Source organism: Pseudophryne corroboree, chromosome 6 (genome assembly GCF_028390025.1).
Source record: "Pseudophryne corroboree isolate aPseCor3 chromosome 6, aPseCor3.hap2, whole genome shotgun sequence".
Classification (NCBI taxonomy): domain Eukaryota; kingdom Metazoa; phylum Chordata; class Amphibia; order Anura; family Myobatrachidae; genus Pseudophryne; species Pseudophryne corroboree.
In genome coordinates, this window is record NC_086449.1 from 312,976,762 (window position 1) to 313,004,281 (window position 27,520).

Consider the following 27,520-nt stretch of genomic DNA (forward strand, 5'->3'; position numbering starts at 1 on the left):
TGCTTAGAAGCAGGAGCACCCAGCTTGTTGGGTGCATACAGGATAAACAGCGAGTCAGACTTTCTGACTCCAGCCGTCCTGGAAACATATATTTTCAGGGCCCTGACAACGTCAAGTAACTTGGAGTCCTCCAAGTCCCTAGTAGCCGCAGGCACCACAATAGGTTGGTTCATGTGAAAAGCAGAAACCACCTTAGGGAGAAATTGAGGACGAGTCCTCAATTCTGCCCTGTCAGAATGAAAAATTAAGTAAGGGCTTTTATATGATAAAGCCGCCAATTCTGACACACGCCTGGCTGAAGCCAGGGCTAACAGCATCGTCACCTTCCATGTGAGATATTTTAAGTCCACAGTGGTGAGTGGTTCAAACCAATGTGACTTAAGGAACCTCAAAACAACATTGAGATCCCAAGGTGCCACTGGAGGCACAAAAGGAGGTTGTATATGCAGTACCCCTTTTACAAATGTCTGAACTTAAGGTACTGAAGCCAGTTCTTTCTGGAAGAAAATCGACAGGGCCGAAATTTGAACCTTAATGGACCCTAATTCTAGGCCCATAGACAGTCCTGTTTGCAGGAAATGGAGGAAACGACCCAGTTGAAATTCCTCTGTAGGGGCCTTCTTGGCCTCACACCACGCAACATATTTTCGCCAAATGCGGTGATAATGTTTTGCGGTTACATCCTTCCTGGCTTTGACCAGGGTAGGGATGACTTCATCTGGAATGCCTTTTTCCTTCAGGATCCGGCGTTCAACCGCCATGCCGTCAAACGCAGCCGCGGTAAGTCTTGGAACAGACAAGGCCCCTGCTGGAGCAGGTCCTTTCTTAGAGGTAGAGGCCACGGGTCTTCCGTGAGCATCTCCTGAAGTTCCGGGTACCAAGTCCTTCTTGGCCAATCCGGAACCACGAGTATCGTTCTTACTCCTCTCCTTCTTATGATTCTCAGTACTTTTGGTATGAGAGGCAGAGGAGGGAACACATACACTGACTGGTACACCCACGGTGTCACCAGAGCGTCCACCGCTATTGCCTGAGGGTCCCTTGACCTGGCGCAATATCTGTCTAATTTTTTGTTTAGACGTGACGCCATCATGTCCACCTTTGGTTTTTCCCAACGGTTTACAATCAGGTGGAAGACTTCTGGGTGAAGTCCCCACTCTCCCGGGTGAAGGTCGTGTCTGCTGAGGAAGTCTGCTTCCCAGTTGTCCACTCCCGGAATGAACACTGCTGACAGAGCTATCACATGATTTTCCGCCCAGCGAAGAATCCTTGCAGCCTCTGCCATTGCCCTCCTGCTTCTCGTGCCGCCCTGTCTGTTTACGTGGGCGACTGACGTGATGTTGTCCGATTGGATCAATACCGCCTGACCCTGAAGCAGGGGTTTCGCTTGACTTAGGGCATTGTAAATGGCCCGTAGTTCCAGAATGTTTATATGAAGAGATGTTTCCATGCTTGACCACAAGCCCTGGAAGTTTTTTCCCTGTGTGACTGCTCCCCAGCCTCTCAGGCTTGCATCCGTGGTCACCAGGATCCAATCCTGAATGCCGAATCTGCGGCCCTCTAGAAGATGAGCACTCCGCAACCACCACAGGAGAGACACCCTTGTCTTTGGTGACAGGGTTATCCGCTGCTGCATCTGAAGATGCGAACCGGACCATTTGTCCAGTAGATCCCACTGAAACGTTCTTGCATGGAATCTTCCGAATGGAATTGCTTCGTAAGAAGCCACCATTTTTCCCAGGACCCTCGTGCACTGATGCACTGACACCTGGGCTGGTTTTAGGAGGTTCCTGACTAGCTCGGATAACTCCTTGGCCTTCTCCTCCGGGAGAAAAACCTTCTTCTGGACTGTGTCCAGAATCATTCCTAGGAACAGAAGACGTGTCGTTGGAATCAGCTGCGATTTTGGAATATTTAGGATCCACCCGTGCTGACGTAACACTATCTGAGATAGTGCCACTCCGACTTCTAACTGTTCCCTGGACCTTGCCCTTATCAGGAGATCGTCCAAGTAAGGGATAATTAATACGCCTTTTCTTCGAAGAAGAATCATCATTTCGGCCATTACCTTGGTAAAGACCCGAGGTGCCGTGGACAACCCAAACGGCAGCGTCTGAAACTGATAATGACAGTCTTGTACTACAAACCTGAGATACCCTTGGTGAGAAGGGTAGATTGGGACGTGGAGATAAGCATCTTTGATGTCCAGAGACACCATATAGTCCCCTTCTTCCAGGTTCGCTATCACCGCTCTGAGTGATTCCATCTTGAATTTGAACCTTTTTATGTAAGTGTTCAAGGATTTCAGATTTAAAATTGGTCTCACCGAGCTGTCCGGCTTCGGTACCACAAACAGCGTGGAATAATACCCCTTTCCTTGTTGTAGGAGGGGTACCTTGATTATCACCTGCTAGGAATACAGCTTGTGAATGGCTTCCAGAACTGCCTCCCTGTCGGAGGGAGACTTTGGCAGAGCAGACTTCAGGAACCGGCGAGGGGGAAACGCCTCGAATTCCAGTTTGTACCCCTGCGATACTACCTGTAGAATCCAGGGATCCACTTGCAAGTGAGCCCACTGCGCGTTGAAATTCTTGAGACGGGCCCCCACCAAGTCTGAGTCTGCTTGTAAAGCCCCAGCGTCATGCTGAAGACTTGGCAGAAGCAGGGGAAGGCTTCTGATCCTGGGAAGCGGCTGCATGGTGCAGTCTTTTTCCCCTTCCTCTGCCCCGGGGCAGAAAGGAATGGCCTTTTGCTCGCTTGTATTTATGGGAACGAAAGGACTGAGTTTGAAAAGACGGTGTCTTTTTCTGTTGATGTGAAGTGACCTGGGGTAAGAAGGTGGACTTTCCAGCCGTTGCCGTGGCCACCAGGTCCGAAAGACCAGCCCCAAATAACTCCTCCCCTTTATACGGCAATACTTCCATATGTCGTTTGGAATCCGCATCCCCTGACCACTGACGCGTCCATAACGTTCTTCTGGCAGAGATGGACATAGCACTTACTCTTGATGCCAGGGTGCAAATATCCCTCTGTGCATCACGCATATATAGTAATGCATCCTTCAAATGCTCTATAGTTAACAATATATTGTCCCTATCCAGGGTATCAATATTTTCAGTCAGGGAATCCGACCACGCGACTCCAGCACTGCACATCCAGGCTGAAGCGATTGCTGGTCGCAGTATAACACCAGTATGTGTGTATATACTTTTTAGGATATTTTCCAGCCTTCTATCAGCTGGTTCTTTGAGGTTGGCCGTATCAGGAGACGGTAACGCTACTTGTTTAGATAAACGTGTGAGCGCCTTATCTACCCTAGGGGGTGTTTCCCAACGTGTCCTAACCTCTGATGGGAAAGGATATAGTGCCAATAATTTATTAGAAATTAGCAGTTTTTTGTCGGGAGAAACCCACGCTTTATCACATACCTCATTCAATTCATCTGACTCAGGAAAAACTATTGGTAGTTTTTTCACCCCCCACATAATACCCTTCTTAGTGGTATTTGTAGTGTCAGAAATGTGCAATGCTTCCTTCATTGCCGTGATCATGTAACGTGTGGCCCTACTGGACATTACGTTCGACTCATCACCGTCGACACTAGACTCCGTATCTGTGTCTGGGTCTGTGTCGACCCACTGAGGTAACGGGCGTTTTAGGGCCCCTGACGGTGTCTGAGACGCCTGGACAGGCACTAATTGATTTGCCGGCTGTCTCATGTCGTCAACAGTTTTTTGCAAAGTGTTGACATTATCACTTAATTGTTTGAACACGATCATCCAGTCAGGTGTCGACTCCCTAGGGGGTGACATCACTAACGCAGGCAATTGCTCCGCCTCCACATCATTTTCCTCCTCATACATGTCGACACACACGTACCGACACACAGCACACACACCGGGAATGCTCTGATAGAGGACAGGACCCCACGAGCCCTTTGGAGAGACAGAGGGAGAGTCTGCCAGCACACACCCAGCGCTATATATATATATACAGGGATAACCTTATATAAGTGTTATTCCCTTATAGCTGCTGTTTATATTGTCATTTGCTGCCAATAATGCCCCCCCTTCTCTTTTTTACCCTGATTCTGAAGCAGGACTGCAGGGGAGAGTCAGGGAGCCGTCCTTCCAGCGGAACTGTGAGGGAAAATGGCGCTTGTGTGCTGAGGAGATAGGCTCCGCCCCTTCACGACGTCCTTATCTCCCGCTTTTTTGTGTAAAAAATGGCAGGGGTTAAAATACATCCATATAGCCCAGGAGCTATATGTGATGTATTCTTTTGCCACCTAAGGTATTATCATTTATATTGCGTCTCAGGGCGCTCCCCCCCAAGCGCCCTGCACCCTCAGTGATCGGAGTGTGAAGTGTGCTGAGAGCAATGGCGCACAGCTGCGGTGCTGTGCGCTACCTTAGTCTGAAGACAGGATTGTCTTCTGCCGCCGATTTCACCGGACCTCTTCGTCTCTTCTGGCTCTGTAAGGGGGACGGCGGCGCGGCTCCGGTGACCCATCCAGGCTGTACCTGTGATCGTCCCTCTGGAGCTAATGTCCAGTAGCCTAAGAAGCCCAATCCACTCTGCACGCAGGTGAGTTCGCTTCTTCTCCCCTTAGTCCCACGATGCAGTGAGCCTGTTGCCAGCAGGACTCACTGAAAATAAAAAACCTAAATTAAACTTTTATTCTAAGCAGCTCAGGAGAGCCACCTAGCCTGCACCCTTCTCGTTCGGGCACAAAAATCTAACTGAGCCTTGGAGGAGGGTCATAGGGGGAGGAGCCAGTGCACACCACCTGATCCTAAAGCTTTTATTCTTGTGCCCTGTCTCCTGCGGAGCCGCAATTCCCCATGGTCCTTACGGAGTCCCAGCATCCACTAGGACGTCAGAGAAAATTCAATTAAATTTAGCAAAATTTAATGTGATTTGTTGATATGAATAATATTTATATATTTTTATAATATGTGCTGATAGTGTGCTCTATTTAGTCTCTGTATAGACCAATTCCGTTGAATAGGTTTTATATAAGCAATTGTTTATTTTTATATATATATGTTTTTCTTTTTTTCCCTATGATATACTGAATTATTAATGTATATATGTGTTAAAAGCCGTCACTTTAAAAAGCATTATTAAAACAGGTGCATTATGATACGCAGCTGGAACGCACATTGGTACGCGTGCGCGGGATGAATGACGGGGATGTGCCCACCTTATTTATACCCCGGTAAATGGACATCCTATATTCTTCTGATGAAGCCGCTGAGGTCTAACAAGTGGAGAAACGCGTAAAGAGCACATCACTCATCAAAACTCACCAAATTTCCAGCAGTAAATACTGCTGCACCTATGTATAATGCCCACATGAATTCTCAGTTTCGTGTGTGTGAGTGTGTGTGTGTGTGTGTGTGTGTGTGTGTGTGTGTGTGTGTGTGTGTGTGTGTGTGTGTGTGCGCGCGCGTAAATCTGGCTACTATCGCTGGATAGTAACCAGTGCCTCCCCAGCAATTTACCTCGGTCAAAAGAAGTTGCTATTGATTCTCTGCCTTTGGATAAAGCTCCTGGGTGTCCTCATTTTCTCCCACACACTGTCCAACTATTGTTCCAACCAGCCAACTAGTTGGCTGGTTGGAACAATATTGGGCCTAATTCAGACCTGATCGCTAGTGTGCGGTTTTTTGCATCCCTGCGATAAGGTAGTCGCCGCCTACAGGGGGAGGGGCAAATTGCTGTGCAGGGGTGCGATCGCTTGTGCAGGAGAGCTGCACAAACAGAAGTTTGTGCAGTTTCTGCACAGCCCAGGTCTTTACTCTTCCTGCGCGATGATCGGGGCCGGAGCTGATGTCAGAATCCCTCCCTCCAAACGCCTGGTCCCTCCTGCGTTTCTCTGGACACTCCTTAAAAACGGTTTGTTGCCCCCCACAAATGCCTCTTCCTGTCATTCACCTTGCTATCGCCCATCCGCTCGCTTTTCTCGCACATCCCGTTGCTGTGGACTGACGTGCCTGTGCATTGCGGTGCATACACATGCGCAGTTCAGACTTGATTGCAGGCTGTAACGCAGCCTAGCGATCAGGTCTGAATTAGGCCCCTTGTCCTGATGTATGGCTAGCATTAGACCGAGGTCCTTCCCTTTTACATTTCAAATGACGTTCTAGGGCATTTGCGTTTATCTTATAAATAACCTTGGCAGACCCGGTCCCTTAGATATTCAGTAGTACAGCTTACTAGACAGTGCAATGTTATGGATTGTACAGTAATTATGGTTCTTTACTTAAAGCATTTGAAGGTCTTACCAAGGACTGGATGTTTTATGAAGTGTCATGGTTGGGTAGAGTTGTTAAAATGGTTTTGCGCCTTAAGCTGCTCTATTTATTCTGAACTATTCCTAGAATGCTCCCTACATCTTTATGTAATACTTTTTATAAAATTGTGGTGCATTATATCTGGAGGGGAAACAAACCTAACATTGCAAGGAGTACTCTCTCCCTCCCCAAGGGTGGTGTTGCATTCCCAGATATAGGGGTCTATGTAATAAGCCTCGAAGAGAGATAAAGTGGAAGGAGATAAAGTACAAACCAATCAGCTCCTAACTGTCATTTTTCAAACACAGTCTGTGACGTGGCAGTAAGGACCTGATTGGCTGGTGCTTTATCTCTGACCATTTTATCTCTCTCCAAAGTTTAATACATAGGCCCTTTAGAGAAGTATCAATCTGCATGTTTATTAAGCCAAGCTAGGGACTGGTTTGACATGGTATGCCCAAAACCATGGGTTATTACTGAGAAAGATTTTGTATGCCCCTTCACCCTCCCTGACTTGTTATGGTTTCCCTGCTTTATTAAACCTTTAGGTTCTAATCCTCCTAAAGACGTCCAAGATACAAGGGCCCTCATTCAGAGTTGATCGCATTAAGCAACTTTTTGCTGCTGGTGCGATCAACTAATCTCCATCTATGGGGGAGTGTATTTTAGCATAGCAGGGCTGCGAACGCTTGTGCAGCCCTGCTATGCTAAAAAAGTTTCACTCAAAACGAGAGTAGCCCTAGACCTACTTACCCTGTGCGATGGATCCAGCGATGATGGGCCCGGCTTTGACGTCACTCCTCCGCCCTCCGTTTGCCTGGACACGCCTGCGTTTTGCTTACCACTCCCCGAAAACGGCAGCAAAGGGTAGGTTGACACCACAGAACACCCTCTTGCTGTTCATCTTCTTTGCGGTCTCCGCTGCGACTGCTTTCTTCTCTGTAAGCGTCGTTGCTCAGCGACCTCTGTCGCCGGGTAACGCCGTGCATGCGCATTCCAGACCCGTTCGCACCGCAGCGAAGAACCGCTGTGTGCGAACAGGTCAGAATGACCCCCAATATCTCCCTGACATTTGCTTGTACCGTAGCTACTAATGATGGGTTATCGTTACCTTCCCCTAATTTACCTTTGGTGGGTATTGCCAACCTGTGGCCGGATGTAATGTTGCCCAAGTCAGGCGGCCGCACAGGATGCCAGCCAAACTCAGACTTTTTTTATAGGGGCAACCACTTACAAGGCAAAACCATGACTTGAATGTGATTGCCCACTTAAAAAAACGTCCGAGTTCGGCCGGCATCCCGCACGGCTGCCGGACTCGGGTGGCATTACATCCGGCGCCTAATCTCTGATCTGAATCAGAGTGTTGTATTGGATGCAGGTTCTCCTCATTGGGGCACTATACTATTAACCGACGGCTTAAGGGGATATTCAATTAGCCCTAAAAATTTCTTCCCCATAAAAAGATTTTGCAATGTCTTTTTACTTTTTCACCAATTTTTTTTTCCGTCCAATTCTATTATCTCCCATTGTTTGCACCTAGTAATGTTATTTTGAGCAAAAACACAGGGTCGGGGATAAGTTCCTCGACATATGTGTTTTAGGTGCCGCGGTCACGAAAATGGGGCATTTTATAATGGAATTTTTATCATCTGTCTCAGTGGCAGCTTTAGGGCTAATTGAAGAGGCTCCGAGGGATCAATTGGCCACGGTAAACTACTGCGGCAAACTGAATATCTCCTTTAGTGCCCTTTACACACCTCCAATTGAATTACGTTGTTTCTTCCTGGTAATTCTTTAAATATTTACAATTACCCCATTGGCTTCAGACTTTTTCCCATTACACTTAGTATGCCCTCTTTTCCACCATATTCTAATAATAATAATGTTCCGCTTCCATCTTCTAATAATAAAGGTGGAATATCTTGGTGGTATTGTTACCAGATACTGAGCTAATTCACAGTGTGTATTTTACTCCAGAGAGGCAGCATAAAATGTGGCCATATATTTCAAAGTATTGCTGGAGATATGTGGGAGACATTTATCATGTATTTTGGTCTTGCCCCTCTATCCAGCCACTTTGGAGTCCTTGTGATTAGCAGGGTCACGGGTGTACACAGCACAGCAGATCCTTTAGTTGCCCTGTTTCATTTCTACCCTGTTGGCTTATTGCAAGGGGATAGACATCTTATGGGTCACATTTTAGTGGCTACTAATGCTTCCATTGCCCAGATCTGGTGAACCTCCTCTGTGCCCAGTACAGTCACAACTGAAAACAAAGTCCAGAAACATTTTGTATTCAAAATTACAGGTTGTAAATATTCCTCTTCTCCTACTTCTCTTCACACAGCATGAAATTGTTTTGATGGGGGGGAATATAGAAAGGAGCAGGGTCTTTCTTCTGTATATAGCAAGGCAATTGACCTCAGTGTCTTACATTCACCTAACTCCGATGTTTAATGTATTTCTGTCGAGTACTGGTCATTGAATTTAATGTTCATTTCTTCTTGTGTGAGACTTATTTGGGCTTTGGACCCCTGTTGTGTAAACCAACCTATTTTGTTGTGTTTCCCCTTCTTTTTTCTGTTCCCTTTTCCCTTTTCTTATGCTGAAACTCAAAAACTATTGTTAAAAAAATAAATACCCAAAATTAGATTGAATTGCATGAAGCCCAGACAAAGACTGCGTGATTACCTTTTAGAGCACAAATGGCTGATAACAGCTGTATTTGATACATAAGAAGCCAAATGTGTTTAAATGTACCTTTCATGCATGGGAGGTAACTAGTGACTAAGTGGCTAGCTGCAGTATACTGTATTTGTCCAGCTTACAAAACAGCTGTATCTACTGAGTAAGCAACATTCTAACCCCTGTCCTGAAACGGTAACATTCATTTTGGATCAATTTCTATATTAGGCTTGATGGATCTTTAAACCTAAAACATTTACATAGGTTAAGTTTCATTGAATAATACTCACGCTCTACAATGAAAAATGGCTATATTTTGGATCCCTAATGATCTGCTATGCGACTACAAAGGAACACAACACAAAGGCATGTGTCCTAGCCAAATTTTTCTCCACGGCACAGCATTTTCACAAATGTATTTTTTATTACCTTGCATTACTGCATTTACTGTTCTGCTAAAAGAAAAATCCAATTGATGCTCATTTAAGTGCCACATTTACCCATCACGCTTCAGTATGGAAGGGTTAATGCAATAGACTAGGAGTTTACCGGAAAGCATGTTAAAACAGTTCATTTCTCAAGGGAGACTTTGGCTGCCTCCAGTTTAATGTAAGAGGGCACAGTAATGCATAATAAATCCCGAAAAAATTACAATATGTACATTGTATTGGCCGGCACAAAATAGAGTAAGGGAAGCACTGATGGACTGTAATGGACAGTTCATTTCCAGAAACAAAGCCAATGCCATTTACCAAACAGTTTGCAAGGGGAACCTGCCAACCATAGCAGAAACAAATCTAAAGGTTATGTGGGTATGTGGACGGGGGAGAGATGCAGTGAATTAATTCTTCTTTTCCAGCATTTGGATCAATGCTATGCATGCATAAACTGCTACATTGTAAGTCAACTAAACAACACAACAATTAAACTGGGGGATGGAGTAAGCATTCAGTTTAGAAATATATTATATGTGTAGATAGATAGATAGATAGATAGATAGATAGATAGATAGATAGATAGATAGATAGATAGATAGATAGATAGATAGATATCTGTCCTCATACATCTAGGCTCAAGACACAACACACAGCCAGTGGTGCCAAGAGAGGGGGGGCAAGGGTACAAATTACCCGGGCCCAGGTCTGATGGAGGGGCCCAGTGGGGGTCCGGACCCCCTCCCCCTTACCTGGCAGCAGCAGCTGCAGCTCTTCTCAGCCCAGCACATGCCAGGGAAGCATTAAAATAAAATAAAAATCAATATTTTTTTCTTAGGGTGCATGAACATGCCTCCTGTGATTAGGCAACATTCCTTGAAAAGTACCTGGGCCGGGCTCTCTACTGCCCTGCTCATAGCCCGAGATGTGTCTGGCGGAAATGTGAGCCACCAGCGTACGGCTGAAAATGTATCTTAGAACACATGAAGAGTCTGTCCTGATTAATCTGAAGTGTGCGTCTGTATACAAGGCACAACATAACGTGACATGGAAATTGGGCGCTGCCTCGTAGCACTTCGCACACAGATTGAAACTCAGTCGCACACTGTCACATATCAGGGCATATGTAATAAGGTCCGAGTTTCCCAGAGGTGCGGGAAGCCGGCCAATCTCAAAGGTTTTTTTTCAAAGCGCAATCAGCCATGCCTTGAAAATGATGACTGCTTTAAAAAAAATGTCCGAGATCAGCTGATATCCCCCAACTCCGGCAAATTTGGACCGTATTATATATGCCCCATCAAAAAAATCAGCACAGTGTCCTGGTGCGTCTTATCACATCACGTTGCAACTAAGACGCATTTCTGAGTAAAAAGACGCCCAACACTAGCAAAGTCTCATGGGACCTTGCACGCCGAGAAGGGCTTTTTGGCGCAACAGTAGCAATGATGCATGAGAACACATTTACGTGTGTGTGTGTGTGTATATATATATATATATATATATATATATATATATATATATATATATGTGTGTATATCATTCTGTTTGATGCCGCTGCATATACTGTACGGTGCAGACATTAGATCAAATTCTAACAAGCACACTGACCCGCTATTTAATAATTCCTTTGCATTTGTCACATACACATATAATATAATATATGTTTGTTTTTTTGTGGGTGTTATTGATGCAAAATAGACCAAAGAGTTCTATTTTACAAATATAACTCCTAACCTTTGTATTATCATTTGATCCATGTACTTCCGAGCAGAGTGTCTTTAGCACTTATCACTGTAGTGGATGGTCCATATTTGGGTCACAAGACAAACGCAGTCATGTCTACGCCTCCCTCAGTAATTGTACCAGCCCAATGTCATCAGATTTCATAGTTTCAAAATGTAGCCATGAAAACTCAGGACAAAATAATTCCTGCCCCCTAGCCAATCAAACTCAGACAGAGGTATGATATTTCATCAAAGCTGCGGGAATAGCTACTCAGTTCTAATCACTAAACTTAGCAATGTGACATGATGGGCAATACAAACAGACAACTGTATACTTCTGCCCCTAGATATGGACAATGGGGGTCATTCCGAGTTGTTCGCTCTGTAAATTTCTTCGCATCGCAGCGATTTTCCGCTTATTGCGCATGCGCAATGTCTGCACTGCGACTGCGCCAAGTAAATTTGCTATGCAGTTAGGAATTTTACTCACGGCATTACGAGGTTTTTTCTTCGTTCTGGTGATCGTAATGTGATTGACAGGAAGTGGGTGTTTCTGGGCGGAAACTGGCCGTTTTATGGGTGTGTGCGAAAAAATGCTACCGTTTGTGGGAAAAACGCGGGAGTGGCTGGAGAAACGGAGGAGTGTCTGGCCGAACGCTGGGTGTGTTTGTGACGTCAAACCAGGAACGAAACTGACTGAACTGATCGCAGATGCCGAGTAAGTCTGGAGCTACTCAGAAACTGCTAAGAAGTGTCTATTCGCAATTCTGCTAATCTTTCGTTCGCAATTTTAATAAGCTAAGATTCACTCCCAGTAGGCGGCGGCTTAGCGTGTGCAAAGCTGCTAAAAGCAGCTTGCGAGCGAACAACTCGGAATGACCACCAATATGCAGGAAAGCCAAAAGCTGGATACTCTGCTAAAACCGTGTATCTAGCAAACGATTACGAACAGAACAGAGCAGAGTTTCCCAAACTCAGTCCCCAAGTCACCCTAACAGACCAGGTTTTCAGGATATCCATGCCTGTACACAAATGTTATAATCAAACTCACTGAGGTATAAAGTCACCTGTGCTTATATATGGATATCTTTAAAACCTGGACTGTGAAGGTGCCTTGCTGACCATGTTTGGAATTGGGAACTATTGGCATAGAATTTACACAAGAAAAATTGACCCTTTCAGATCTATTTTGCACATTCAGGAACTCATGCACAATTGGACACATTTTGTGCCAAAAACACAGGTGCAAAATTCAACAGGGAAAACCCCATCTTGGTCTGCTCACAGAGCTGGATGCTTGTGAAGATGGTGAGCGATTAGTGACACTGCCGTTATTTGCTTATTTTCCTGTACGAGGCACAAATAAACATATAAATAATAAATGATGTTAAAGTACCTTTAATTCAACGTGATATATGATGTCAACATGTATATCCATTTTCAACCCAAACTCAAACCTAATGTGCAGATATTAAGCAGATCTGGGCCACTCCTGGATCTGGTACAGAAACAGATTTGATTTTATGGGAAAGATCAGCTAAAGTTACAAGACATGGGACAGGGTATGCTATGTTCAGTCTCCTTCATCCATGCACAAAGATATTTTAACAATATATACATTAAACACATAAAACGATTTTACGACAGAATGCCATCTCAGCTGTGTCAAATAATTTGTTACACATGCGATCATTAAGAATTGCAGAAAGGAATTTGCATACATATGTGCATTGCTCTATTTTTTGACTATCTTATTAAATCTGCTCTAATTTTAGAGTTCATACCCCTAAGGCTATTTAAAAAAAAAGGCTTGTAGCTATCAGCTAGGGAGGTACCTCGTCCTTATTTTAGGATTAGCCAAATTACCAAGACTTCTTAATAAAAATGGGGACTGCCCAAGGCACATGATCCAATATATGCATAGGAGTGTAAAGAAAAATCAACTGTCTAATACAAAATTTCAGCTCTATATATGAAAAAGCTAAACTGTGAATCTTACTAAACACTGTTCACATTCAGCTGTATCCCAAACTGATAGAAACTCCACAAATATCCTATAAGTATGTCCTACAGGTGGATTGATATGTCCTACGGATGGATTGATAGGTCCTACGGATGGATTGATAGGTCCTACGGATGGAATGATACATCCTACAGGTGGATTGATACGTCTTACGGATGGAATGATACATCCTACAGGTGGATTGATACGTCTTACGGATGGATTGATACATCCTACAGGTGGATTGATATGTCCTACGGGTAGATTGATACGTCTTACGGATGGATTGATACATCCTGCAGGTGGATTGATATGTCCTACAGGTGAATTGATAAATCCTGCGGGTGGATTGATATCTCCTACAGGCAGATTGATATATCCTATAGGTTGATTTAATCCCTACTGCTGAAAAAAATAATTGAGACTCTGTTGTCCAAATGCCTTACACATGAATTGTTGTTCAAAATAAAGCAAACTGTGCCAAATAAAAAAATGGATTTACCATCAATTTTCTCTAAATATTGTAGATTATCCTATCAATTTCAATGGGGTTTCCAGGTCTACATATAGAAACCTAATTCAAATGAAATGGCTCATTGCATAAGTGGAGCTTCATTGCAATAATTTTATTTTTCACTTGAACAAAAATTACATGTTTTACTGCTGTGGTCCCAAACCAAAGAGCCCCAGGACTCCCTTTACTGCCAGCCAATCATAAGCGGTGAGTGTGGGAAACTACTTTACGCTGGAAAAGAGTACAATTATTTCATTTTACATGTAATAAAGTGGTAAACAAGGGTTTACAGTCTTGTACTGAAAGTTTATTTTTAAATGTATGTATGTGTTCAATTTTACTATTTTGCTATGGGAATACGGGTCTATTGGGTGTTCTGTGGAGGATGAGGTGGTGCAGGTGAATCTAAGCATATCACACATGGAACTGTCTAGGTCAGTGACAATAATCTTAATTCTTGTAGTAAATTAAATGAACACAGATAAGATGCTTACCCAGTGGTGCAAGTAGAAAAAATGTCTTACGGGTACTGTGTGCAAAAAAAATGGATGTGGCCAAATGCCACATGGGGCGTGGCCAATGAAATGGGGGCATGGTACACATATGGGGGGAGGGGCAGATACACGTATGACCCCAATAGTGCCAGATATACACTGCCCCACAGTGCCAGATACACATTGCCCCACAGTGCCAGATACACATTGCCCCACAGTGCCAGATACAGAAATGCCCCCAGAGTGCCAGATATACATTGCCTCACAGTGTCAGATACACATTGCCCCACAGTGCCAAATACACAAATGCCCCCACTGTGTCAGATATACATTGCCCCCCGTGCCAGATACAGAAATGCCCCTACAGTGCCAGATATGCCCCCAGTGCCAGATATCCCCCAGTGCCAGGTATACATGCCCCCCCTGTGCCAGATATCCCTCAGTGCCAGGTATATATGCCCCCTGTGCCAGATATCCCCCAGTGCCAGGTATATATGCCCCCCTGTGCCAGATATCCCCCAGTGCCAGGTATACATGCCCCACCCAGTGCCAGATATCCCCCAGTGCCAGGTATACATGCCCCCCTGTGCCAGATATCCCCCAGTGCCAGGTATACATGCCCCCCTGTGCCAGATATCCCCCAGTGCCAGGTATATATGCCCCCCTGTGCCAGATATGCCCCCAGTGCCAGAAATCCCCCAGTGCCATGTATACATGCCCCCCCAGTGCCAGAAATTCCCAAGTGCCAGGTATACATGCCCCCCCTGTGCCAGATATCCCCCAGTGCCAGGTATATATGCCCCCCTGTGCCAGATATGCCCCCCAGTGCCAGATATCCCCCAGTGCCAGGCATACATGCCCCCCCAGTGCCAGATATCCCCCAGTGCCAGATAGAAATGCCCCCCCCCCCCCCCCCAGTGCCAGATATCCCCCAGTGCCAGGTATAACATGCCCCCCCCCCTTCCCTGCTCACCGCTGCCCGCTGCCCGCTGCCGTCCTGTCTGTCATGTGAGGGAAGCAGAGCGCAGCCTGCGACTCTCCTTCCCCTCAGTCTCCGGCGGGTGTCTCACAGTTTAATTCAGCGCCGATCCGTGAGCCAATCAGAGCTCGCGGTGCGAGCTCTGATTGGCTCACGGATCAGCGCTGAATTAAACTATGACACCCGCCGGAGACTGAGGGGAAGGAGAGGCGCAGGCTGCGCTCTGCTTCCCTCACATCAGCGTCGGTGCGGCGATGCGGCGGGGACGGCGGGTGCGGCGTGGAGCAGCAGAGGGAGGGAGGGAGGGAAGAGGAGCGGCGGCCCGTCGGTGTGGGTACGGCGTACCCACGGCTAAATTCTTACGGGTACGCCGTACCCACCCGTACCCGCCCACTTGCACCCTGCAATAACATGTCAGCAGTCCATTTACACTAGAGTTAAAAATGTCAAAAAACAAATATGACAACAAAGCAAGAATTAGCTGGGGGCTGCAAGTAAAGGCAAGAAGTGCTGCATGTGGCCCCAGGGCCACTTATTGCCCATCACTGGTATAGATGACGGTTTATCGGATTCTGTTTTTGCTTACATTTTAAACACTTTTCTGCTATTACTATTACCTCAGGGCTCAACAAATATTTCTAAAATCTAGGAACCAGCTAAAAAGGTTAGGAGCCAAACAATGTACCACAATGTATAAAAAAAACTTGTATAGACCACCATACAAGTCTCTTCAATGCCATTCGACCACCACACATGCCAATGCTCATTAGACTATCTCTGATGCCCAATGTATAGTATACCACAGTTCTGTCCCCAATTCATGGTGTTTCACACAACAGGACCCCACTTCAGAGTATGCCACATAGTATAATAGTTAGTCTGGACCTTAATTTTTGTAAGCACACAATGGCGACTGAATATAGACAAAACAGTTAATATACAGTGCATCCGGAAAGTGTTCACAGCCCTTAACTTTTTCCACATTTTGTTATGTTACAGCCTTATTCCAAAAAGGAATACATTCATTTTCCCATCCAAATTCTACACACAACACCACAAAATGACAACATGAAAAAAGTTTTTTGTGATTTTTGAAACTTTATTAAAAATAAAAAACTAAGAAATCACATGTTCATAAGTATTCACAGCCTTTGCTCAATACTTTGTTGAAGCACCTTTGGCAGCAATTATAGCCTCAAGTCTTTTTGAATATGATTCCACAAGCTTGGCACACCAATCTTTGGGCAGTTTCACCCATTCTTCTTTGCAGCATCTCTCAAGCTCCATCAGGTTGGATGGGAAGCGTCAGTGCACAGCCATTTTCAGATCTCTCCAGAGATGTTCAATAAGATTCAAGTCTGGACTGTGGATGGGCCACTCAAGGACATTCACAGAGTTGTCCTGAAGCCACTCCTTTGATATCTTGGCTGTGTGCTTAGGGTCATTGCCCTGCTGAGAGATGAACTGTCACCCAAGTCTCAGATCAAGAGCACTCTGGAGCAGATTTTCATCCAGGATGTCTCTGTACATTGCTGCCTTCATCTTTCCCTCTATCCTGACTAGTCTCCCAGTTCCTGCCGCTGAAAAACATCCCCACAGCATGATGCTGTCACCATCATGCTTCACTGTAGGGATGGTATTGGCCTGGTGATGAGCGGTGCCTGGTTTCCTCCAAACATGATGCTTGGCATTTACGCTAAAGAGTTCAATCTTTGTCTCATCAGACCAGATAATTTTGTTTCTTATTGTCTGAGAGTCCTTTAGGTGCATTATGGCAAACTCCAGGTGGGCTGCCATGTGCTTTTTACTAAGGAGTTGCTTCCATCTGGCCACTTTACCATACAGGCCTGATTGGTGGATTGCTGTAGAGATGGTTGTGCTTCTGGAAGGTTCTCCTCTCTCCACAGAGGAATGCTGTACCTCTGACAGGGTGTAGTATGGTTTGCCGGCGACCAGCATACCGGCGCCGGAATCCCGACCGCCAGCATACCGACAGCTGGGCAAGCGCAAATGAGCCCCTTGCGGGCACAGTGGCTCGCTACGCGTGCCACGCTATCTATTCTCCCTCCAGTGGGGTCGTGGACCCCCAAGAGGGAGAAAAGATGTAGGTATGCCGGCAGTCGGGATTCCGGCGCCGGTATGGTGGTCGCCGGGAGCCCGGCCGCCGGCAACCTGAAGACCACCCCCTCTGACAGAGTGACCATCGGGTTCTTGGTATCCTGACTAGAGACCTTCTCCCCCGATCGCTCAGTTTAGACGGCTGCCAGAAAGAGTCCTTGTGGTTCCGAACTTCATCCATTTACGGATGTTGGAGGCCACTGTGCTCATTGGGACCCTCAAAGCAGCAGATATTTTTGTGTACCCTTTTCTGTAACTAGCAGCGCTATTAGCCTTTCATGGCCCCCATTTATCAAGCAGCTATAAGTGAAGTGGTAAATACCGTTTTCACTCGCCGTGGTTTAGTGGCATCGCGCTCTTCTATTTAAAAGCCTATGCCACGACGAGCGAATGCGGTATTTGCTGCGTCAGCGCTGATGTTTACCTTACATCAGCGCTGACAAATGATGTGTGTAGGGAGTCTGCGCATGTGCCGGAATATGGTAATTTCCGGCACATGCGCAGTAGTAATTTCCGGAAGCGGCGTGATGCATGCTGGAATTGCTGCGAGAGGGGGGAGCCGGAGCGCAGGACAGACAACGCTGCAGCGGAGTCCTGTCTCTATAGCAACCCGGCAGCTGTGATGTATGCCGGGATTGCTGCGGGAGGGGGGAGCCAGAGCGCTAGACGGACTCTACTGAAGCGGTGTCCTAACGTCTGCCTAGAGAAGACGAGGCTATTATAGGTAAGCGAGCGCTATTTCAGAAATAGCGCTCATTCTTAAATACACTTTAGCGTGCCGCAGTATAGGGAATATGAAAGGCTAATAGCGCTGCTAGTTAGCAGCGCTATTAGCCTTGTTAAATAGCAATTGGTCCCATTTACCTCCAAAAACTAGTTTCCAGCAAGGAAACTCGTTGATAAATGGGGGCCCATATTCCCTATATTGCGGCACGCTAAAGTGTATTTTAGAAAGAGCGCTATATAGTATTAGGAATATGGGCCCCCATTTATCAACGAGTTTCCTTGCTGGAAACACGTTTTTAGTGGTAAATTAGCTATTAGCCTTTCATACTCCCTATACTGCGGCACGCTAAAGTGTATTTAAGAACGAGCGCTATTTCTAAAATAGAGCTCGCTTACCTATAATGGCCTTGTCTTCTCCGGGCAGACGTTAGGACACCGTTGCAGCGGAGTCCATCTAGCGCTCTGGCTCCCACCTCCCGCAGCAATCCCGGAATGCATCACAGCTGCTGGGATGCTATAGAGACAGGACTCCGCTGCAGCGTTGTCTGTCCTGCGCTCCGGCTCCCCCCTCCCGCAGCAATCCCGGCATGCATCACGGCGCGTCCGGAAATTACTACTGCGCATGTGCAGGAAATTACCATATTCTGGCACATGCGCAGACTCCCTACACACATCATTTGTCAGCGCTGATGTAAGGTAAACATCAGCGCTGATGCGGCAATACCGCATTCGCTCGCTGTGGCATAGGCTCTTTTTAAATAGAAGAGCGCGATGCCACTATACCACGGCGAGTGAAAACGGTATTTACCACTTCGCTTATAGCTGCTTGATAAATGGGGGCCTGTATTTGAAAAATGACAGTTAGGAGCGGATTGGCTGGTGCAATTTATCTCTCACAGTGAAATTTATCACTCATTGATAAATGAGCCCATAAGTCTTCAGAGCTGGCCGCAGTCAAGGAGCGCTGTGTCCAGAGACCTCTGGGACCGTAAGTCAGCTGATGCTGATCACTGTGGTTATTGTTTGCAAGGGACTGGCACCAGCTGACTTCAGGTAACAGGTCATTGGTCACACAGCTCTCACTACCTGCTGCCAGCTCTAGAGGCACAGCACTCCATCCCACCACACCATCAGAAACCATGATAGTGGGACAGGGTTTGTTGGAGCTGAGCTGAGCTCAGCAGCGGGAAGTTTAAAATTGGCCAGTGACCTTGAAGACAAAAGAGCGCTCACAAACTTCCTCCAATCTAAAAACGGGCGTGGGTCATCCATCATCATGACGACGGTATATTACTACACACATCGTGGAAACGTCCATCTCCTTACTCATAGGGCTCTAGACCTGGCCAATTGGGATCAAACGATAGAGCCGATCACAGCAAAATCTAGTTGTCCAGACTGAAATCTTAATCGCCATGGCGACCTGTTGAGCCCTGTATTACCTTATACTACAGAAAAGGATGAATAGTAATAATTCCATTTTATCCAAAATAAGAAAGCTGCTGTGTAATTAGTATTGAAATACCGGTACAACAATTTTCAGGGACAAGCCTCTAAAGACAGAGACAGTCATGAGAAATTAGGACCATGGGTTAATATGTCACTCTTCAGTGTAGTATTGCATAGTGAGCGGTAATACACTTGTTATTTAGAAAACACATCATAAGCTACTACTTTGACAACCAAAACTTGTCCCTGAACAACCCTGAGGCACATGGCTATTATGTTATGTTCCTCTGAACAGCGTTTGTACATTATATGCAACTGCATGTAACCTTTTCTAGCATAGGACCAAAACAAAAATTGAAAATAATCAATATAAAATGCAGAATAAATTGAAGTGACACAATATTGTAAGACGTCTATATTTCAAAGGGGTGTAGTACGGCTGACCGGCGGTCTCCTGACCGCCGGTCAGCTTACCGACGCCGGGATCCCGGCGGGGAGGGGCGAGTGCAGCAAGCCCCTTGCGGGCTCGCTGTGCTCGCCACGCTGCGGGCGCCACGGGTTCTATTCCCACTCTATGGGTGTCGTGGACACCCACGAGTGGAAATAGTCCCTGTTGGTCTGCATGCCGACCATCGGGACAGTGACCCGTCGGGCTGGTGGAGGAGGCCATGTGACTGTCGGTCAGCTGACCGGCAGTCACATGAATACCACCCATTTCAAAGCAGTACATCCGGCTCATGATTTCCTTAGTGCTACTAATTTTCAAGCTGCCACACACTGGAAAAAATCTACAGTATAAACAAAACACATGCAAGATTACAAATGTGACACAACTCATTGTCTCCAAAGCTTCACAAAACATGACAACAATTATGTGCATACACTGAGAATCTCACTAACTAACTCAGCAGGAGTCAGGACATTGCCAGAAAGCTTTAGAAAAACAACAAAATTCTCTGTGGAACCTACAAGTCTTTGGAATTATCAAATAAAAGTACTAAAAAGTACTCAGGGGCAGATTTACTAAGCCTGGTGAAGTGATAAAGTGGAAGGTGATAACGCACCAGCCAATCAGCTCCTAACTTCCATGTTACAGGATGGGTTTGAAAAATGACAGTTAGTAGCTGACTGGCTGGTGCGTTATCACCTTCCACTTTATCACTTCACCAGGCTTAATAAATCTACTCCTCAATGTCTATTTATCATGGGTAAAACTATGCCGTAATAGCTGTAACACTATGGTGTAGATCTCTCCTGGGCAACCCCTATGCTCCTCGCCCGTCAGTTATCACAAAAGGGCAGACGTAATAAACCTGGAGAAGTGATAAAGCAGTGATAAGTGCAAGGTAATAACGAACCAGCCAATCAGCTCCAATATGTAAATTGACTTTAGGAGCTGATTGGCTTGTGCGTTATCACCTTGCACTTATCACTGCTTTATCACTTCTCCAGGCTTATTACATCTGCCCAATACTTTAAACTCTTCACTGGGACATGTTCATATTGTAGCCATTGTCCTGGAAAGATTTTTTTGTTGTTAATTATCTCCATTTCTTACTGTCATAATATAGGTGCACGCAAGTATGGGCAATACAGAGTTGTATGTGCTTGAATCGCATCTACACTTACAAGATGTGGAACTGGGTTGTAATGGGGATCTCTCATATAGGAAAGCGCACAGCAGGCGCTGCCACAAATGCCAGTTATGCACAGCTGGCTGCAAGCAAAAATTTAGCAATTTGTACTACACAGTACATGGGAAAGTATACTGATTCTTTCTGTACACCTTTCTTTTGAGCTATGGCCCTCATTCCGAGTTGTTCGCTCGCAAGCTGCTTTTAGCAGCTTTGCACACGCTAAGCCGCCGCCTACTGGGAGTGAATCTTAGCTTATCAAAATTGCGAACGAAAGATTAGCAAAATTGCGAATAGACACTTCTTAGCAGTTTCTGAGTAGCTCCACACTTACTCGGCAACTGCGATCAGTTCAGTCAATTTCGTTTCTGGTTTGACGTCACAAACACTCCCAGCGTTCGGCCAGACACTCCTCCGTTTCTCCAGCCACTCCCGCGTTTTTCCCAGAAACGGTAGCGTTTTTTCGCACACACCCATAAAACGGCCAGTTTCCGCCCAGAAACACCCACTTCCTGTCAATCACATTACGATCACCAGAACGAAGATAAAACCTCGTAATGCAGTGAGTAAAATACCTAACTGCATAGCAAATTTACTTGGCGCAGTCGCACTGCGGACATTGCGCATGCGCATTAGCGACTAATCGCTCCGTTGCGAGAAAAATATAACGAACGAACAACTCGGAATGACCCCCTATATACGTTCAGCTTACTTTTACTATGCTAAAATGAAGATATCGTCCCTTTTTAATCTTGACAATTGCCTTTAAATATTACACTAGTTTCCATGAATATCTATTTTATGGATTTGATGCTACAGTACGTGTGATAGACTTCTGCCAGTATTTCACACTCCTCTGGTTACTAACACGTCAAAGAGGCACATGATGTGCTGAGGCAATGTCTTCTGACACATGCGTGCCTATCTTGCATCATTTGTGTACCTACAACATGCCTAAGCGAGACAGTCCAGGATCTTGTAAGTGGTAATTAAAGATTTATTCCAAGCAAATAATTATATTGTGCTGAGAGGGCTGGAAGTTGTGTCTTGCCATCGATGGTGTAAAATTCACTATAAGAAGGGTATAGCTTAGTCAGCAGATGTTAAAGCTTAAAGCAAAATACAATGAAGGGAATAAAAGCCTCTGAAAGCGCACTTACATTTAGTTGCTTCTGTCAGGTTAACTGTTTCAAGACATCTTGGCTGACTATACTCCGAGGAGAAGCAGGATTGACATCCATCTAACTATTGTTATGAAGACTGTCTGCCCTGCAAAATGAATGAAAACAAACAGGTGACACAGATGCTGCTTCTGTGGGGATGGACTGAATTACACGTTCACTAAGAATGTGTGAAAAGTAAAAATGGAACAACAAGGCTAACACCCAGAATGGAAAATAGATCACTGCATAAGAAACCAGTATCAGAATGCAACAAAATAAACAAACCGTGGGCTAGATGCATCATCGCTTGGAGAGTGATAAAATGGAGAAAGAAGAAGTGCCAGCAAATCAGGCCCTAACTGTCATGTCACAGGCTGTGTTTGAAAAATGTCAGTTAGGAGGTGATTGGCTGATCATTTATCACTCTCCATTTTATCACTTTCCAAGCGATGGTGCATGTGGCCCTTCATATAATAAATGTTACATTCATACAAACATCTCTTTATGTTGCATTTGGTGGTGATTCCTTTGGAATCATTTATATGCTGGATCATCTGGATTATGACTTGTAGTAGTAGTAGTAGTAGTAGTAGTAGCAGTAGTAGCAGTAGTAGTAGTAATAATAATAATAATAATAATAATAATATGGACACTTTACAGTAAATTATGGCTATAAGAAGTCACCAAGGAGTTATATGACCATATAAAGACACTAGGCTACTGACTGACTGTACCAATTATAAATGAAAGGCTAGCAAAAAAACCTTATTGTTAGTGAAAACGTGTTTTTGTTGGCAATAGGGCCTGTTAATTCATAGCCAATTAAATGAAACTGCAATAATATATACCGAAAGTGAAGCCCATCTAACAATTATTAAAGCAGTATAAGTACTGGTGCGATAGCTATGCATAACAGGATAGAGATAGCAGAACAACAAAACAAATGAAGGACCCCATACACTACAACGATCTCATGTCGGAGGTGATCGCAGGCGATCACCCCGGCAGCCTCCCGGGGAGAAGGATCGGCCAAGATACATCATGTGCTGCCTATTTGCATACAATATATCTTGGCGATCCTGGGCAATCCCAAGCCATGCCCCCTGGTCGGACCAGATTGAATGTGCAACACATTCAATCTGGAGGATCCGATCCGATGCTCACGGGAACGCGCATTGGATCGGATTGGTTCAGGAACACCTCTAAAATGCCCGATTTCAGCCGATATATCGGGCCGAATGCCCGAATTGGGCTGAAATCGGACATTACAGCGGTCCTCAAGGCACACCAACAGTGCAGGTTTTTGTGATATCCAGACTTCAGCACAGATGGTTAAATAAAAATAACTGAGATACTAATTAAGTCACCTGTGTTCAAGCCTGGATATCACTAAAATCAGGACTGTTAAGGGCCCTACTCACTGGCCGACCCGCCGCCGAGCTGCCCGACGGCGGATACGGCCGACGAGCGACCCGGCGGCGGGGGGGCAGTGACGGGGGGAGTGAAGTTTCTTCACTCCCCCCGTCACGCGGCTGCATTGAAGTGCAGGCAAATATGGACGAGATCGTCCATATTGGTCTGCATGCACAGCCGACGGAAGACCAGCGATGAACGAGCGCGGGGACGCGCATCGTTCATCGCTGGAGTCTCCACACAGAAAGATATGAACGAGTTCTCGTTCATTTATGAACGAGATCGTTCATATCTTTCCGAAAATCGGCCAGTGTGTAGGGCCCTTTAGTGTGCCTTGAGGACCGAGGTTGGGAAACACTGCTCTAGTGTATGGGGCCCTTTAGATATAGATAGATAGATAGATAGATAGATAGATAGATAGATAGATAGATAGATAGATAGATAGATAGATAGATACACATATACATACATACCTCCCAACATGACCCTCTCCATGAGGGACACAATGCTCTGCTCGTGGACTTTTCTCTTAATCTATGATTGCCATCACCTGCATTGAACAGATTAATGGGTTAATGGATAAGAAAGGTGTTTCATCACAGGTGATGGAAGTCATAAATTAAGAGCGAAGTCCAGGAGCAGAGCATTCAGTCCCTCCTGCAGAGGGTCATGTTGGGAGGCATGTATGTATATGTATATATATATATATATATATATATATATATATATATTTACTCTAAAAGACAGTAATTTAACAATTGTAACCATTTGATATTATCCACTGTCAAGTAAATAGTTTGTAAACATTACAATTGTAACATATAAAAACAAAGAAAGAGGGCTAGTTAAACAAGTAGGACACCAGTACTGATATTTAGGATATTACAAAATTTATTACAAAAAACACAACAGTGGGCCTAATTCAGACCTGATTGGAGATGTGCTAAATTTAGCACATCTACGATCAGCTTCCCTGACATGCGGGGGGACGCCCAGCACGCCACGTATGTCAGGCCCTGCCCCGTCATACAAGTACAAAAGCATCGCACGGCGTCAATGCTTTTGTACTTGAAGAGTAGCTCCCCACCAGCGCAGCTCCTGCACGCTGGCAGGGAGCTACCCGTCACTGTGAGGGTCGCAGCGGCTGCATGTGACGTCAAGCAGCTGCCACAGCCCACCCCGCCCCCTGCCGCTCAGTGACCGCCTCTGCCTGTCAATCAGGCAGAGGCGATCACAGAGCTAAGACAGCCGTCGGCGCCGGCGCATGCGCAGTTCAGACCTGATCGCTGCTGTGCAAAAACAGCAGTGATCAGGTCTGAATTAGCCCCCGTGTTCTAAATGCAATCAACAGACTGCATAAACTAAAAGAGGAGGAGTGCACACTGCAGCGATGTTAATGAAGGTTGGAGCGATCATGTTCCATCCTTCATTGGCATAAACAAGGATGATAGCGATATCACTAGGTTTGATGTGCAGCACATCAATCCTAGCGACTGTTGCAAGCATTTGCAGGAGGGCACAATCCTGCATACACAGTGAGCGATGTAAGCAATATGTCGTTCTGTTTTAGGGGGGTGCCGGAATGTAAACTGCCATAATGTCCCCCAATCCCCAATGATAGCCAGCCAACATGTAATCCCCTTGTTCGTGTGAATGTGACCATGGGACTGGTCAGTTGTGACTGGAGATCTGGTGCTGGTCTCACCAGGCTGTGGATCTCCTGTTCTCAGGCCTCAGGTTAGTAATGTGGCTGCGATGTGAGTTATGTGCGAAGACCCGCTACTCCCGTATCCATCTCATACTGTCTGCAGGACAAGTTAGTAACCTGCTTGCTGCAGGCTGACCGTGGGATCAGTTAAATATAAACAGTACCCTCACACTGTCCTACCTAGCTCCCCCTCCTCCACCCCTCACACACCTTTCAGTCCTGAGAGTGAGCTTTACTGCCTAATCTCACTCTCCTGCTGAGGATACACCAATAACTATACATCCCCCGGGATCCGGTCTGAAGATCGACAGTATCTAGGTCGACAATGTTTAGGTCGACCACTATAGGTCGACAGTCACTAGGTTGACATGGATGGAAGGTCGACAGGGTTTCTAGGTCGACATGTCCTAGGTCGACAGGTCTAAAGGTCGACATGAGTTTTTCACATTTTTTTTTCTTTTTTTGAATTTTTTCATACTTAACGATCCACGTGGACTACGATTGGAACGGTAATCTGCGCCGAGCAAAGCGGTAGCGGAGCGAAGGCACCATGCCCGAAGCATGGCGAGCGAACGCGGTGCACTAATTTGGGATCCCGGTCACTCTACGAAGAAAACGACACAAAAAAATTTAAAATCCTCATGTCGACCTTTAGACCTGTCGACCTAGCACATGTCGACCTAGAAACCCTGTCGACCTTCCATCCATGTCGACCTAGTGACTGTCGACCTATAGTGGTCGACCTAAACATTGTCGACCTAGATACTGTCGATTTGATGAACCACACCCACATCCGCCATCTGTACTGCTTACATTCCTGGATCTCCCCCTCCCCCCAGCTCTGAGGGAGACTGTTGGCATTGGCGTAACCATCACCCCAGCAGCCACTGCGGAGGCTTAAAGGCGCAGGGCTGTGGGGGCGCCACCAAATAGTGCTGCGTGTGAGGCTGGAAAGGAGGGCGCAGCGTGCACCTCTCCAGTGTCTCCAGTGGCAGCGGCATGTCTGTCAAATGAAGCGCCGGTTTGTGAGCCAATCAGAACTCGCGGACCGGCAGCCAATCAGGAGCCGCAGTTACCGGTCCATGAGCTCTGATTGGCTCACGAACCGGCGCTTCATTTGACAGACACACCGCCGGAGACACAGCAGGATGGCGACAGGAGAGGTGTGCGCTATGCCCTCCTTCCCGGACTCAAACACAGCACAGCAGCGATGAGCGGGGGGAAGTACCTGGCACTGGGGCGGCATATATGGCACTGGGGGCATATGTGTAGTATCTGGCAGTGGGGGGGAATATTTGACACTGGGGCAGATGTGTATCTGGCACTGAGGGGGCTTATTTGCCACTGGGGGCATATGTGTAGTATCTGGGACTGGGGGGGCATATTTGACACTGGGGGCATGTGTAGCAGGCACTTGGAGGGCATATGTGGTAATCGGGGCATATGTGTATCTGGTACTGTGGGGGCATATGTGTATCTGGCACTGGTGGGGCATATATAGCACTGGAGGCATATGTGTTTCTGGCACTATGGGGGCATATTTTTATCTGGCACTGTGGGGGAATGTAAACAACATAAGAAGAGAAAAGAAGACTCTTTGTGTGGGTGCACTCTTGTAGGATTGGTAAATACCGTATAACATGTATAGGAGATTAAACGTAGCATTTAATAATACAACATTAAAAATGTTTTTAATGTTGTATTATTAAATACTACGTTTTATCTCCTATACATGTTATACGGTATGTACCGATCCTACAAGTGTGCACCCACACAAAGAGACTTCTTTTCTCTTCTTATGTTGTTTGCATACCTCCCTCTGACTCTGGGGGCACCACCAAATGGACACACCAAAATTGATACATGCTGTATTCATATTGTCCCATTTTGGTTAATTATTGATTATTAATAACATCTTAACTGGTGCCTAATCACCCTTGTTCTTTGTAACTTGGGGGAATATCTGGCACTGGGGGCATATGTGGCACTGGGGGCACACCCCTAGCAACAAGCATTACCCCCTGCTAACAAACACGACATCCAGCTCATGAAATCCTTGGCAACAAGCATTACCCCCTAGCTATGAGCATGACACCCAGTACATGAAACCTCTGGCACCAAATATTACCCCCTGGCAATGAGCTTGGCACCCAGCACATGAAACACCTGGCAACAAGC

General features: G+C 45.9%; 1 protein-coding gene across 1 annotated transcript in view; it reads right to left on the minus strand.

Annotated features, from left to right (window-relative positions):
- OTUD7A (OTU deubiquitinase 7A) overlaps positions 1-27,520 on the minus strand; it is a 461,376-nt gene that overhangs the window by 286,355 nt on the left and 147,501 nt on the right. The window contains exon 2 of the mRNA XM_063926250.1: positions 22,219-22,327. The gene's annotated coding sequence lies outside the window, so the exon portion shown is untranslated. The remainder of the gene's footprint in view (positions 1-22,218; positions 22,328-27,520) is intronic.